The sequence below is a fragment of the Scylla paramamosain genome, chromosome 34, assembly GCF_035594125.1.
Source record: "Scylla paramamosain isolate STU-SP2022 chromosome 34, ASM3559412v1, whole genome shotgun sequence".
NCBI lineage: Eukaryota > Metazoa > Arthropoda > Malacostraca > Decapoda > Portunidae > Scylla > Scylla paramamosain.
The window spans coordinates 2202501-2212500 of NC_087184.1; the positions used below are offsets into that span (position 1 = coordinate 2202501).

At 40.3% G+C, this 10000-nt stretch overlaps 1 long non-coding RNA gene across 1 annotated transcript in view; it reads left to right on the forward strand.

Annotated features, from left to right (window-relative positions):
• Window positions 1-10000, forward strand: part of LOC135090032 (uncharacterized) — a 77531-nt gene that overhangs the window by 67472 nt on the left and 59 nt on the right. The window contains exon 4 of the long non-coding RNA XR_010261732.1: window positions 6376-10000. This exon is cut by the window's right edge and continues 59 nt beyond it. This is a non-coding gene — a long non-coding RNA (uncharacterized LOC135090032). The remainder of the gene's footprint in view (window positions 1-6375) is intronic.

Genomic DNA, 10000 nt, shown 5'->3' on the forward strand with positions numbered 1-10000 from the left:
TTTTCCTCATTTCAAGTTTTCTATGTTCCATTTTCTTCTCGTTGCAGTCTTTATTTTTTTTCCTTTCCGCTTTTTTTTTCAACCTTCCTCCATCTTGCTTTCACTTTTAAACTTGCTACCTTCCTTCCCTTCAATCTTTTTCTTCCTCATATTTTCTCTCCCTCCAGTCTTCCTTCCTTCCTTCTAATCGATCTTTCTTTTTCCCCACTTTTCGCACTCTCTTTTCTAACATCTTCCTTTCTTCATGCAATCTTCTACTTTTCCACTTTCCTTGCCCATGTCTTTTTTTTTTCCTAAACCCTTCCTTCCGTGTTTACCTCCTTCCTTCCATTTTTTTTTCTTTCCTTCCATTATTGCTCCTTTCATCCATTTTCTATCCTTCCATCTTCTCAAGTAAATTTTTCGTTACTGAGGTGTGTGTGTGTGTGTGTGTGTGTCTGTGTGTGTGTGTTCTGTGTGTGTGTGTTTCTCAAATACTTTTGTTTATATTAGAATTTCGATCCTTATTGAAAAGAGAAAAAAATAGATCATCCACACTCATATTTTTCACTTTTTGTACACATCTCGAAGAAAACAAAAAAAAAAAAAAACGAAAAACATTGAACTCATGACACAATTCAACCACAAAACAACCAATTAAGCATTTTAGTACACTCACATAACATCACACAACTCGTATCCTTCTTTGCATACCATCATAAGTCACACATTCAGAATCACCACACGAACCACCAGCTCCACAAACCACCACACGAACCACCAGCTCCACTAACCACAACCCACCAAACAGCCTTCACTTCACACCTTCCTTCATTCCTCCACTCTCATATCGTTCTTTCCTTTCCTCTACACAAGCATATTTACTTCTATCTTTCTCACGTAACCAAAATAAACCCCCTCCCTTACACACACTCTCCCTAACCCCTCACACACACATTCTCTCTCTCTCTCTCTCTCTCTCTCTCTCTCTCTCTCTCTCTCTCTCTCTCTCTCTCTAGGCCACTTTCGTACAACATCCCGCGCCACGACAGCTCCCATAAGGCAAGCGGCTAATTACAACGTTTCGCACCTGCCTGGCTCATTTAGGTACGGCAGGTAATGGCTACAGGTCCCTTATCTCGCGGCTCAAGTCCAGGAGACGCCGCGCATGCAATCGTGGAGCCGGATCAGTGAATTTAGTTAGCGAGGGTGGTTGTGGCCTCCTCCCGCTTATTAACTGGCGCTGTGCAGGAGGCGGAGGCGAAGGCGGAGGGAGGAGAAGGAGGAGGAGGACCTGCTGTGTAGATGGTAAGGGAGAAAGTATAGTAGAGAAACGAGGTAGATAGATGAAGAGGGAAGAAGTGGAGGAGGAGGAGGAGGAGGAGGAGGAGGAGGAGGAGGAGGAGGAGGAGGAGGAGGAGGAGCCGCTATGTAGATGGTAAGGAAGAACGTAACGGAGGAGAGAAACGAGGGTATAGGTAGATGAAGAGAAGTGAGGGAGGAGAAGGATGAGGAGAAGGAGGAGGAACACAATGGAACACAAATGAAGATACAGCAGCAGCATATCTATTGGTCCTTAGAATGTTTGTAGGGACAATGAGAGAAATAGGATAACACAGGCAGAGACAGAAGAGGAAGAGGAGGAAGAAGAGATGCTGAGTGGAAGCAGGCTAACTAAGAGGACTGCAAGAAAAAAAAAAGGGCAGATAAAGGAAGAATAAGAAAGATGCGAAAGATGAAGAGAAAATACGAGAAGAACAGATACGAAGGAGAATAGAGAAGGAAAATCATGGCAGAGGAATGCATGGGAACAAGATGATGATGATGAGTGGAGGACACAGAGAGAAAATAGCGAAGGGATATGAAAAAGAACAAAAAGGAAAAATGGAGAGAGAGAGAGAGAGAGAGAGAGAGAGAGAGAGAGAGAGAGAGAGAGAGAGAGAGAGAGAGAGAGAGAGAGAGAGAGAGAGAGAGAGAGAGAGAGAGAGAGAGAGAGAGAGGACAAATAAAAAGATGGAGAGAAGTCTAAATAGGAGGAAAGGAAGGAAGGAAGGAAGAACGGAGAAAGAAAGAAGGAAAGACGAAAAAGGGAGGAAGAGATTTGGTGCAGAGGAGGAAGAGGAGGAGGAGAAAAAAATAAATGGAGGACAAATGAAGGAGGGAAAGATGCGTAATATTAGAGAATGGAGGAGGAGGAGGAGGAGGAGGAGGAGGAGGAGGAGGAGGAGGAGGAGGAGGAGGAGGAGGAGGAGGAGGAGGAGGAGGAGGAGGAGGAGGAGGAGGAGGAGGAGTAAAATACCCTTTGGTGTGGACGTTACAGAGGAAACTGGTAAAAAAAAAAAGGAAATGAGGAGAAAGGAGAAAGGAACAATAATACATGTGAAGAAAATAAGATGCAGAGACAAGAATGGAAAAATAAATATAAGAGCAAGGAACAAAAGGAGTAAAGGAACTCTGATAAAGTAAGAAGAATAAGAATAACAATCAAGAAAAAAGAAATTGAAGAGGAACAACTACAACAACAAGACCACCACCACCACCACCACCACCACCAATGACAACAACAACCAGAAAAACAACAACAACAACAATGGCTATCACTCAGCAAACAATCAATTAAATCAAGACAAAACAAAAAAAAAAAAAAAAACACATATATACGTACATGAGATACGAACAAAACGTTACGAAAAGAAAAAAATCACAAGAAAATGAAAAAAAAAAAATAAATAAACCCCACAAATACACACACACACACACACACACACACACACACACACACACACACACACACACACACACTAGCGAACCTCCACAGGCGTTCCCAGGGTAGCAGGGGATGCGTTCACAAGACAAGGTGTTCTCGTAATCAAATAGGAATCTACACCCTCATCTACACTCGCCGCCCATCCACCCTGACCAGCCACCCACCCACCCGCCCACCCGCCCGCCTGCCCATTCATCCACCTCCTTCAACCTGGAAATACATGACTTCGGTGGTACTGAGAGACGGAATAGGGAGGAGGGAAGGAATTAGAGGGGGAGGAAAGGAGTGGGGGAGGAAAGGAGTGAAGAAAGGAATGACGGAGAGAAGGGAGGGAACAAGAGAAGGAATTGGAGAATGGAGGTAAAGAAATGGGAGAAAAAGAAAGAAAAGGAACAGGGAAAGAGAAGCGAGAAGGGATAAGGAAAGAAGTAAAGAACGGAGCGAAAAAAAAGGGAGTGAAGGAAAGTAAAAGATGAAGTAGAAAGGGATAGACGGAAAAAAAAATTATGGGAAGGGAAAAAAAGAAACAGAGGGAAAGAAGGAAGAGAAACAAACAAATAAGGCAGTGGCAGACGAAGAAAAGGAAAAGTGTGTGTGTGTGTGTGTGTGTGTGTGTGTGTGTGTGTGTGTGTGTGTGTGTGTGTGTGTGTGTGTGTGTGTGTGTGTGTGTGTGTGTGTGTGTGTGTGTGAAAGGAGGAAAGAATCTACATACATACTACACTGGCTGCGTTCAGAGTACCCTAGGAGGAGGAGGAGGAGGAGGAGGAGGAGGAGGAGGAGGAGGAGGAGGAGGAGGAGGAGGAGGAGGAGGAGGAGGAGGAGGAGGTCCACAACTAATCGAACCACAAAGGCCGCGTGACAAATTACTCCGTGTTATCTCCTCATCTTCATACTTTTGCCTCCGACCCAAACACCAGAGGAGGAGGAAGAGGAAAAGAAGGACAAGGAGGAGGAGGAGGAGGAGGAGGAGGAGGAGGAGGAGGAGGAGGAGGAGGAGGAGGAGGAGGAGGAGGAGGAGGAGGAGGAGGAAAAGAAGGACAAGGAGGAGGAGGAGGAGGAGGAGGAGGAGGAGGAGGAGGAGGAGGAGGAGGAGTGGTCAGTACCTTCACTATCATTCACCAAGAAAAATGAGAGAGAGAGAGAGAGAGAGAGAGAGAGAGAGAGAGAGAGAGAGAGAGAGAGAGAGAGAGAGAGAGAGAGAGAGAGAGAGAGAGAGAGAGAGAGAGAGAGACGGAGGGAGGGGGGATGAGGGAGGAGGAGGAAGGGGGAGGGAAAAGGAAGGGAGGGAAAGGAAGAGGAAGGAAGGGAAGAGATAAGGTGAATGACCTCAAAATAACATGAAAGAATGAATTATGAATAAAATAATAGTAAAAATATAGAAGTAAATTTTGTAATAGAAGCAGTGATAATAATATTATTAATATTATTATTTTATTATTATTATTATTATTATTATTATTATTATTATTATTATTATTTTATATTATTATTATTATTATCACTGCTACTACTACAAAATTTACTTCTATATTTTTACTATTTATTCATAATTCATTCTTTGATGTTATTTTAGGTCATTCACCTTATTATCTCTTCCCTCCCTTCCTCTTCCTTTCCCTCCCTTCCTTTCCCCTCCCCCTTCCTCCTTCTCCCTCCCCCCACCACCCCCTCTCTCTCTCTCTCTCACACGCACACACACACACTATCATCATCATCATCTCCCTGTCTCATGCAGCATCCCTTAAGTAAACACAACAAACCAAATAATTCCCACTTTACGGTGTTCTTGAAATTATTGGAAAGCTCATGAAAAGAATAAAAGTAGTGTAAACAAACCAAAAAGGAAAAGAAAAAGAATCACGAGAAATAATAGAATTTAAGGCATATTTGAAAATTCGATTTTATAGGAAAATAGACAATGGTGACACTACATATTATTATAATGTACAATAAAGGGAATGAATAGTAGTAGTAGTAGTAGTAGTCGTCGTAGTAGTAGTAGTAGTAGTAGTAGTAGTAGTAGTAGTAGTAGTAGTAGTAGTAGTAGTAGTAGTAGTAGTAGTAGTAGTTTTTTTGTAGTTTTGTCCTCTCCTTTTCCTTCTTTTTCTTGAGTTTTACTATTATTATTATTATTATTATTATTATTATTATTATTATTATTAATAGTAACACTTAAGAAAAAGAAGCAAAAGGAGAGGACAAAAGTACAAAAAACTATTACAACTGCTACTAATACTACTACTAATAATAATAAACTAATAATAATAATACTGCTGCTACTACTACTACTACTACTACTACTACTACTACTACTATTCCGTACGTTCCCTAGTGTATCCATTCCCTTTATTGTACATTATAATAATATGTAGCCTCACCATTATCTATTTTTCTATACAATCGAATTTTCAAATATGCCTTAAATTCTATTATTTTTCATGATTCTTTTTTCTTTTCCTTTTTGGTTTGTTTACACTACTTTTATTCTTTTCATGAGCTTTCCAATAATTTCAAGAACACCGTAAAGTGGGAATTATTTGGTTTGTTGTGTTTACTTAAGGGATGCTGCATGAGACAGGGAGATGATGATGATGATGATGATGATGATGGTGAGAGAGAGAGAGAGAGAGAGAGAGAGAGAGAGAGAGAGAGAGAGAGAGAGAGAGAGAGAGAGAGAGAGAGAGAGAGAGAGAGAGAGAGAGAGAGAGAGAGAGAGAGAGAGAGATACATACATGCATACAGACAGACAACGGATCTATTAGTTAGAATGACAGACAGAAAGAGAAGAAACATAGATATCCTCAAAGAACAGCAAAATTCCACACACACACACACACACACACACACACACACACACACACACACACACACACACGACTAACAACCCTCGCATAAAAAACAATAAAAAAAAACAAAAGCAAGCAACAAGCAAACTAAAAAAAAGCACACACAAAAAACACACAGCATAAAAAAGGATGCTGCAAATTTGACAGGAAATATCAGACGAAGAGATCAAGATAAGCACACACCAATTACTGACAGTCAATGATAAGGTTACGACCCCTCAGGAGGAAGACGAGCAGCAGCAGAAGGAGGAGCAGGAGGAGGAGGAGGAGGAGGAGGAGGAGGAGGAGGAGGAGGAGGAGGAGGAGGAGGAGGAATGAATGAACGACGCTAAACAGGTATGCTAACGTTTTTTCCCCTTTTTTAGAGAGAGAGGGGGAGAGGGAGAGAGAGGGAGAGAGAGAGAGAAACACAGGAAGAGGAAGGACAAACAGAGGAGAGATGAAAGGAGAAGAGAGGATGAGGGATATTACGGAGAGGAGAAGGAAGCAGGGAGAAAGAGAGAGGGAGAGGTCATTGGAGGACAAGAGATGGGAAGAGGAAGTGGAAAAAAGAAAACAGAAAGAGAAAAGGAGCAATGAAGAATTCAACATACCTTACAAATTACCATGAGAGAGAGAGAGAGAGAGAGAGAGAGAGAGAGAGAGAGAGAGAGAGAGAGAGAGAGAGAGAGAGAGAGAGAGAGAGAGAGAGAGAGAGAGAGAGAGAGAGAGAGAGAGATAATGAACTGGCTAAATAAAAGTTGTAAAAATTATACAAGGATAACACACTGCTTCCTCTTTCAGTAGCAACGAAGAGGAGGAGGAAGAGGAAATGGAGACAAAGAGAAAGAACCTGTGGGAGAGAAAGAAGGAAGGACAAGAGATGGGGGGAGGGGGAGGAAGGGGACTGACCGAACAGATGCTTAAATAAAACAGCTGTTGAGTAAGAGAGAATAGTAAAAAAAAAAAAAAAGTGGGAAGGAGGAATTTTCTAACCGTTTCCGTATCAGGTGAATTATTGCTTTTATGTGCTCTCTCTCTCTCTCTCTCTCTCTCTCTCTCTCTCTCTCTCTCTCTCTCTCTCTCTCTCTCTCTCTCTCTCTCTCTCTCGACGTTTACGTAAAGTTATATAATCTTTATATTCATTAACTAATCTCTAATTGCATGAACATTTTTTGTATATTTCACGTATATCATTTGACACCTAAGGGCGCAATAAAATAATCAACAACAATCTCTCTCTCTCTCTCTCTCTCTCTCTCTCTCTCTCTCTCTCTCTCTCTCTCTCTCTCTCGTAGCAGTGTCGGGGAGGGAGTGGGCGTGGGCGTGGTGGGAGTCAGGCGGCACCGGAGCTTCCACTTGTGTTCAGACCTTTGGGTGAATCAAACACTGGAGTGCCTGCCAGTGCTGCCAGAGCCGTCAGCACTGCCAAAGCGAGCACCGAGGGAGCTGAGGACGCCGCCACTGCTCATGGTTCTGCTGCTACCTACGTTGTTGCTGGTGGTGGTGGTGGTGGTTCTGCTGCTGAGGATGATAAATATGAAGGCGTCAAAGAAACACAGCTAAGTAATCTTTACCACTGTATGTAATTCAACATTCGGAGTATCTCATTGGTAAATTCAATATATTTCCTCTTTATAATGTTAGTGATTCGGAACTTGTTGAATAACTGTACGAAGTTAACCTTAACCACAATTACCCTGTTTTTATTGATACGCTGTATAAAAAAAAAAAAAAAAGTAGGTCTCGAACTTGATAAAGAAAAAAACTAAATAATGAACTCTAAAACTCTAAACAACAGCAAAACACAACTCATTAACTCAACGCTTCACATCACATAATTATAACTATGGACATCATCATATCTCTGAGGAAAGTAAATGAACCCAAATTCTTAGGGTGGGTGGTGGGTGGGTGGGTGTGTGTGTGTTTGTCCCTTAGATTGTTACATGATAAAGTTACGAACGAAGAGCGAGATGTTGTAAAGTCACGAACCAGGAGTGAGATGTGATGGACATAAGAACCCGCGTCAGTGGTGAAGGGAGCAGATTCATCTCCTGCTCCACGCCGCGACTTTCCTCCAGGCCAGCGCGTCTCTGCACACATAATGTACATGTCGTACACAAGAGGGAAGGTCAAAAGAATACATTCCAAGACGTCGCCTTACACCGAAGGCTCAGCCTGCTTTACTTTTCTCTACCATATTCCAAACTGCGGCAACCTTCTCTTATCTTGTGGAGTAGAAATCACTCTGGTATTCCATTACCACCAGCTTTCAGCGCCACCAGTCTTTCCATGATGAGCCAGTAACGACGTTACTGGACATGACAACGAACGCTCCCAAGGCGCAGGAGAGAGATATAAATCATTTAAGATGAGTCAAATATCCTGACAGTTACATTCATAAATGTTCTCCAATAAATGTTCTTCATCCTGGTTTCGGTAAAAAAAATAAATAAATAAAATAAATAAAATAAATATAAAAAATAAAGCGAAATTTATGGCATACAGTTTCTCCCTAAGCATTGGCTTCTCAACACACAATGATTGTTGACAAAGGCCAAAGTAGAGGCGTATTGCTGATAATTACTCTTTCTTTTCCTATCCAGAGGAATGTTATGACAAAAGTAAAAGTTTCTAACCTTTCTAAAAGGCAAGAATTTGATTACATTCCTGTTTTTTTATATTTTTTTTTTTATGGTGCATTAAATTTAACTTTACATTTTCATTGTAAAACTAAAACCTGTTTCTGAACTTTTCTTCTTATTTCCATTTAACATTTTACTCACAGTAACAATAATTACATCTCCAGCGATACACGCTAATATTTTTCTTTAACTATTTGAGTTATTTACAGAGATAAGTCTTTTGCAGCTTTAATGCACTATTCTAACTAAATACATTATGTAAATTAATTAATATAATATTTCTATTAATCATTAGCTATAAAAAAGTTCATGTTATTTAATTACATATAATTTTTAAATGTAAAATAAGAGAATAAATAGTATACATCTTGGCCACATAAATTCAAAGCAAGCCTCACCTGCCAAGCCTCTTATCAGGAACTTCCTACTTAGACTTTTTTCACAAGTTTTAAAAATGTTAACAAAGGTGGGAATCACATACAATCTATTACAGCAAATTTATGATCATTTAAGATTTTATTGTATAATTAAGTCTTCTCACGGTTTGATTTAATTCTCCAAGACTCCTACTTAATATAACCGTTATCTTTATCGGTGTTCTTCAACAAATTGTACAAAGTTTAGGAAGAAGTCTCCAGCCTAACACCCTCACTGAATCAATCATAATATATTCTTCATCTAAAACATTTATCAAGTGTCCTGCTTTATACTCATCCCTACAAATAAGAAAATTACACAATGTATACATTACCGTTTAACATGTAGCCATAACGTATATAAAAATAAATAAAGCAATCTAATAAATCCACTTTATAAAAGCTACTGCCAAAATTTTATCTCCTGAGAAAAAAATAATAATTAATAATCAGCCAAAAATGGGAACCCACATGGAGGTAAATCAGCAACTGTTACATAAGATAGCGTGAAAGGAATATAATTACCTCACTTTCCAATGAACCGAATATCCTGAGCGCCTCCTGTGCTGTGACTCGCCACTCCTGCACACACACACGCCAAATTAAAGCAACCCTTGATAAATAAATAAAAAAAAAAAAAGCTAAATTGGTGTGAGACAAAATTCATAATATAACCCTTAATTGTCTAGAAGCTGATGAAGTAATGGTGAGGATAGAACAAAGCCACACTCAGAATTAGAGCCTCAGCCTGCCATCAATATCGTGAGACAAGATTCAAACAAAACCTTGCTGGTGCCTTTACGCGATCATTCCAGGTCTGTAACCGATAAAGTTTATTTTCAACTCATTAGTTTACTTTAGACTATACATGACCTATTGTAAGTAACTTTAACATCCAGGTGGGTTGATGCTACAGAGGTTAGCTGGTGTGGTGTATATAATCGCTATTTTTTATTTATTTATTTATTTTTCTTTTACACATTTGATGACTAGGCACCTAAAGAACATAGTTATTGCAATCTGTAATTTAGACTTACTTATTCAACATTTCATATCGAGAAAACTCCTTGTCAAGACACGGGAGAATATTGCGGAGATGTGTAAGCAAGAGATGCCTTCAGCCGCCATGCTTCCGTTGTATCATTAGTTACTTTGTACGTTGTTAAGCCTTTTCTGGCATAATAATTACTTGAAGCGGAAAATCATGTATAAAAAGGATGATTTTGATAAATAACGCAGACCTGCAGAGTGTCCTTTCAAACAAGCATATTCAGATTGCCGTTGGAAACACCCGCTCGATCAGTTGTTTGCACAGGTGGGTATCGTGTGGCAGCGCGGGCGCGTCTTTCCACTCTCTTCAGATCG